General features: G+C 45.6%; 1 pseudogene; it reads left to right on the plus strand.

The window, feature by feature from the left end:
- The first annotated feature begins 2,006 nt into the window (after positions 1-2,006).
- Positions 2,007-6,131, plus strand: LOC113593290 (nuclear nucleic acid-binding protein C1D-like; annotated as a pseudogene).
- The last annotated feature ends 553 nt before the right edge of the window (positions 6,132-6,684 follow it).

Here is a 6,684-nt window from a genome sequence, read left to right on the forward strand (position 1 = left end):
GGTTCTTCTCCAGGGTCCCTGATTGCCGTCCAGGAACTTCACCGTGAGCAAATCTAAAGTGTATTTGAGGGTTGGGTGCTGTGGCAGTGAAAACACCTGCATTGGTCAGGAGATGAAAATGGTCAGCAGAAGTTCAGGCAGGCGCGTGAGTGCCCTCTAGTGGATGGTTCCTGCTGCTGGGAGAGCAAACAGGGCCCTGGACAGGAGACAGGAGGGCTCAGCTTGGACAAAGGGCACATTCAGGTTCAGAAGGAGGCATATTTAGAGGGGAAGAACTTAATGCTGCCCGTGGCTCAGCAGCTGGAAGACTGGTTTTTGCCAAGGGTGTAACCACAAATCAGGACACTACTGGGTTATATTGCCAGGTTGGCTGAGGGAAATTCTGTAGACATTGGGATGCAAAAACATACATGACCGCAAATTGATATGTGGTGTCATTAGACACGTCCTCTGATGTTCTCAGCATCCTGAGAGGCATGTTAGCCATGAATCAAAGTCATACCTTCATTTGGAAGAAATATCTTGTTAAGAAGAAGATGATATGATAGGAATTCCTCTTTATCTTCAGAATCATATACCTTGGCATCATTCCTTAACTATGATGCCCCTAAAATGGACCTAGTTAACTTAGTTGGGGGCTAGCCAGTGTTGGGGTCTGGTTCCCACCACCTGCGAGCTGACAGCATCCTGTCCTCCAACTCCGGACCCCTCTCGGAACCACAGGAGCCTCTGATGCTCCGTCATTAAAGGAGGGGGCCTTTTGGATACAGGTGTGCTGATTCGAAGGTGCACATGCACCCCAATGTTTATAACAGCACTATCAACAATAGCCAAAGTATAGAAAGAGCCCAAATGTCCACCGACGGATGACTGGATAAAGAAGTTGTGGTATATATATTCAATGGAGTATTACTCGGCAATGAAAGAGAATGAAATCTTGCCATGTGCAACTACATCGTTGGAACTAGAGAGTATTATGCTAAGCGAAATTAGCCAGTCAGAGAAAGAAAAATATCATGCGACTTCACTCATATGAGGAATTTAAGATACAAGACAGATGAACATAAGGGAAGGGAAACAAGAATAATATAAAAACAAGGAGGGGGCAAAACATAAGAGACTCTTAAATACAGAGAACAGACTGAGGGTTACTGGTGGGGTGTTGGAGGGAGGGAGATGGGCTAAACGGGTAAGGGGCATCAGGGAGGACACTTGTTGGGATGAGCACTGGGTGTTATACATAGAGGATGAATCACTGGCATCTACTCCTGAAGTCATTATAGCACTATATGCTAACTATTTTGGACGTAAATTTAAAAAGATTAAAAAACTAAAAAAAAAAAAATAGAGGAGGGCGTCTTTTCACCTGTCCACCTCTGGACTCTGGGGGGGTGGGAGGGGCGGGGGGGGGGCTATACCTACATGTGAGCAGACTCCTGATTGGCAGGTGTGGGGTCTGAGCGAGATCTGCGCGCCCCCTTGTGGCTCAATCCGGACCACCACCAGAACCCTGAGCTCCTGTCCTCTGTGCAGGAGCATTGACATGGATCAGGAAGCTCTGCATTATTTCTGAATTCCTGCCACAGAGCACTGACCGGGCAGAGTCCGCACCGTTTCTCCCCAAACCCCATGACCACCGCAAGGTGTGGTCGGATGGGACATGCCAGTCTGCGCACGTGGGAGGTCACCGCAGCTTGGAGGTGCTTTCCCATGAAGCTGCCCTGATCCTATAACTAGTCTAGTCTGTCGGACACGAAGAAGTACACGAGGTGCAGGGTTTGGGTGGCTAGAGGCTTTTTATATAATCAGTATGTTTCATTCATTTTTCATTTTCAAAGCTAGGATCACGTCCAGTTGGGTCATTGATTGGGCCAGAGCAAAATGGCGGGTGAAATTTTTAAAAGAGAGAAAATCGTCTCATTAGAGATGAAAAGACAGATACTCTCTGGGCTCCCCATTTCTGTAAATTTTGTATGCCTTGAGTTGCTGTGATAGTCACATGGAGGATGAATACAGGCATTGGTCCAGTAAGGCAGGGCTGGCCTCACCGGCTGCAATCTGTGCAATCCTGCAGTGATTTGCAAGCGCCCTGCGCTGGGTGCCGGGGTGTGTCACTTTGAAGAACATGTGACTATTGAATTTGGGATTATGAGTTCGAGCCCCACGTTGGGTGCAGAGATTAATAGAAAAAAAATTTTACCTTGTGCTAGGCATCATTGTGTGCTTCTGACATCTTGAAATTCTCAATTACTTTGACCAAGGAGCCGTGCATTTTCACTTTACATTGGGTCCTGCCAGTTTTGTAGCTGTTCTGCCCCAAAGACTGACCACAGATTGATGGGCTCCTTTGGGACAGACAGGAATGAGGCAACCGAGGGCCGCACTACGTACTGTAGGCACCAGAGGGCAGCAGCACCACAGAGTAATCTGGAAAGATGGGAGAAGGAGTTTAGTGTTTTGTACTCTGTGTCCTCATAGGTCTCTAAGCGTCTCCACCCCTTCACCCTCTCTCCCCAGGTCACTGCAAGAATGGTCTCCAGCCCTAATGTACTTCAGATACACATTCTTGACTCCACAGTCCAAGGTGGGGGCCTGGGTGATCATAATTATTCAGGTCAAATAGAAATAGCAGTACAGAGATAGAGAAACATCTGCACTAAAGATAGGCATTAGGAAAATATTACCCAGACAGGGAAGGGAAAGGGTTTGTGTGTCCTGGTGATGGGGAAGAAAGCAACTGAGTTCCCCATTTTTTCAAAGGGAAGTGAAAAATCACTAAGTAGCCTCCGAGCATGTTGGGCAGAGATGATTGGGGTTCCGTCCAGGGGAGCTGGTGCTGTTCCAGAGAGATCTCCCCTGCGTAGTGCCTGACAGAGAAGCCAGGGCTTTCCTGGGAACAGTCTGAGACAGAACACACAGCACAAAGGGCTTATCAAAGGTGACCTGCAGTGGTCACCACTACAGGAAAGAACATCTGACGGGAGGGAGCCAGAACTGGTTGTGCTCATAGTGTGAATATCAGGGCTAGAATAATAATTGCCTTGTTCGAGCTGCAGTGGGGCTGCGTGACAAGTTCAGATGTCCCGGGGGTGGTAGGTCATCCACATCAAAATGATATCTCTGCTCTGATGGTTAAATGTCTCCTTTTGAACGATGAGGCAAAAGAGCCAGAACAATGCATGCTGCCCATCCCCAGGGGAGCCTCAGGAGAGATGTTCCCACTGGGTGGTTGTTCCCCTCACACCCTGTCCCCTCCGTGGTCTGTCCTGAGTCAGGCTCCTTCCTCTGGGACTTCAGATTCATCACGTCCCTGCATCCCTGCCCACGTGTCCCTGGGAGGGCAGCCCCCAACAGGAAGGTGTCTCAGGCCACCAGCTGCAGGAATGCTGGGGCGCCGTGGACCCCAGAGGCAAAGACTCCTCGATAAAGGGAAGGTCAGTTCAAGAAGCCCAGGGCTGCCGAGCCCATCGTGGGTCCCTCGGCTCAGGGCTGCATGAGCGCCAAAAACTGTGGGAAGAAATCCAGTCTCTTAATGTGATTCCCAAAGGTACCCTTGACTCCAGAATGATGGCAGTCTAAAGAGCCCCATCTGGCTCTCTGGGGTAAGGATGGGTGATTTCCCAAGAAACAGTTGCTCTGGAACCATTTCCTGCGACTTTCAAGCTCCCACGTGCTCTGAGGGGATTTCCACTATGCCCTATGCTGGAGCTTATGAGTGGGAGAAAGGCATCAAGAGACATTTTTAGAATTTTGAAACATGATCTCTTCGTTTTAACCATCTCTGGACGAGAGACAAGAGACTCTCCTCCTCTCTGCTGTGCTGCTGCCGGCTTCATGCTTCACCTTTAGGGCGCCAGTGCGGCTGAATATCTTCAGAAAAGCCAGAGGTTTTATTTTTCTCTCTCTCCTTCCCTTTCTCTCTTTCTTCCTATTTTTCTTTCGCTTATCTTCTTAATACTGAGGTATAGGTAGTCTTTATTTTTTAAATGTTTATTTATTTTTGAGTGAGAGAGAGAGTGGGAGTAGGGGAGAGGCAGAGAGAGGGGGACCGAAGATGCGAAGCAGGCTCTGCACTGCGCTGAAAGCAGCGTGCCCGAGGAGGGGCTCAAACTCATGGACCAGACCGTGAGATCACGACCAGATCTGCAGTCAGATGCTCATCTGATTGGGCCACCCAGCCACCCCAAAGGCAAAGGTTTCCTTAAACATAAGGCGAACTTCAACAGACACAGAGACAACCTGACTTAGGAGCTCCCCAACTTGCTCCTCTAAAGTGTCTGCCTCCTCATCAGTTTTCCTTGTTTTATGGATAATTTTTTAAAGTCTCATGCTAATTTTTTTAAAGTAAGCTCTATGTCGGGCTTGCCCTCATGACTGCAGATCAAGAGTCTCGTGCTCCAGGCCGTCGCCGTCTTCTCCCCTCCTTCCTTTTTTATGTTGAAGGCACATCTTAGGCTCTTCAGCTCTCTTGAATGTGTTGATCTGCCCCCCCTTCCACACTGCTACCTCCTCTACCCCTCTTTCCTTCCCTGCCCGGCCCTTCCCCTCCCACCTTCGCCCCTCAACTCTGGAGAGTCACTGGAGCTTTGAGCATCCTCCCCACTGTGGACTCTTGAGGGGCTCAGAGACCCCTCGAGCAACCATCTGGGGCGGAAACAGGCTGACGGGGAACAGGAAACAAAGCTCACCACCGACCCTGTGTACTTGTCACACCCCGAGCTTTTTCTTTGAAGGCAGGAAGTTCTCGAGGGCCCCAGGCTTCTTCACCCCAGTTTCTCCCTTAAAGAAATCTATCACACTTCATCTCCCAGAGACAGGAGTAGAAAGCCAACAAGGTGGTCACAATGGCAGGGGAGAAATTGAGGAAGACTAGCCAGTGGAAATTTATGAGTATTTATCCACATTTGAGAATTCCATTGGTGTGTGGATGAGATGCTGAAGACCATGATGCCTGTTTCTAGAAACCAGTTGTTGCAGAGGTTGGGCCCCCTTCAACAAGCAAAAGTGGATTTCGCTTCTGCTTATACATGCAATTCAGCGTTTGGGGTTGATTTGGCAACTCAGGGAGTTTTTATTCTACGAATATCCAGTAAAGCAGGAATTGGAAAGAATCAGGGTATCCGTGAACAGAGTCAGGGAAATAAGAGACAAGAAAATGGCCGGCAAGCTGGACAGAGGTGCAGCTTTGGGATTTGTGGAAAATCCCCTTTGGGAACCAAAACAGAAAAGTGCATCCAAAGTTGCTAGAAAAGGAAAAAGTAAAAAAAAAAAAAAGAAAAGAAAAAGAAAAAAAGAAAAAAAGTGAACCGTGTAGTTTTGATGTCCATATATTGAAAACGTACATCATTTTTATGGTTTTCCACAAAATCAAAGATTATGTGGCAATACAAGGTTTACATGTATTCTGCAATTCATATGTAAAATGTACATTTTGAATTTATTTGTAAAGCTAAATACTTTTCCCCAGAAAGATTATGTTATCTTTATTGATTTTCCCATAGGGCACTATGAAGTTTTTAACATTGTGGTATAGTTTATATTTATAGTTTATTACCTATCTTGACAGGACTCTTATGTCCCTGTACAGGTCAACCATTTAATAAGCAACCATGAAATTTAAGTTAAATATTCTTTGCAAACATTTGTCTATTTTCAATGAATAATGATTTCGTGAAGTATGCCATCTGAAGACTGAAGTTATAAATACACCTGTTTTTGTTATGTAATATTTAAGAAGACTTAAATGTGCACTTTTTCCTATGTAGTTACTTCATCCTTCTTTCATGATTTGGGGAATTGTTGCTTTTGTTGATATTTGAATCGTGAAATTAAGACTTTCGAATGCTATTTTCATTCTTGGAAATTTGCTTCGATGTCCCATTTAAGGTAGAATATGTTCTCACTCACTTTAGAAAGGAAATGAGGTTGTATATCGATGGCTAAATTTTGGCAGAAGAGCCACACTCTGTGAAAAAAAGGCTGTAAAGCTTGTATAGCCGAGTGCTTATTTTTCTCTGTTGTGTAAATTTGCCTTGGAAATTAGGAAGACAGCTTTTAGAAATCATTAGGAATAGAAGTCATTAGAAATTAGAAACTCATGAGGTTTTGTTCTTGTGCATTCTGCCCATAGTTCTCCTGGTCTCATTTTTCAGGTTTGTTTTTCTTTCTTTCTTTCTTTCTTTCTTTCTTTCTTTCTTTCTTTCTTTCTTTCTTTCTTTCTTTCTTTATTTTTAAACGTTTATTTATTTTTGAGACAGAGGGAGACAGAGCATGAGCTGGGGAGGGTCAGAGAGAGAGAGGGACACACAGAATCCGAAGCAGGCTCCAGGCTCTGAGCTGTCAGCACAGAGCCCGACGTGGGGCTCGAACTCACGGACTGCGAGATCATGACCTGAGCCGAAGTCGGACGCTCAACCGACTGAGCCACCCAGGCGCCCCTCAGTTTTTTTAAATGACATGTTTTTGACGGGATATTAAGTACATAGAAGTATTTTGAAACAAATTCCTATGTTATATTATGTCACTCAAGGGGAAGAGGAATCCAGAGGAGATTATATACTGTTTATATTCTGATTTATTTTTCTGGAATATTTGATACAGAGAATTCTGTGTATTACAATTTTTAATGTCTAAGTGCTTGAATTTCAAATATACGCTCCTAATGCTTTTCAGTCTTTGAAACCA

This window comes from Acinonyx jubatus, chromosome E2, assembly GCF_027475565.1.
Source record: "Acinonyx jubatus isolate Ajub_Pintada_27869175 chromosome E2, VMU_Ajub_asm_v1.0, whole genome shotgun sequence".
Lineage (NCBI taxonomy): Eukaryota > Metazoa > Chordata > Mammalia > Carnivora > Felidae > Acinonyx > Acinonyx jubatus.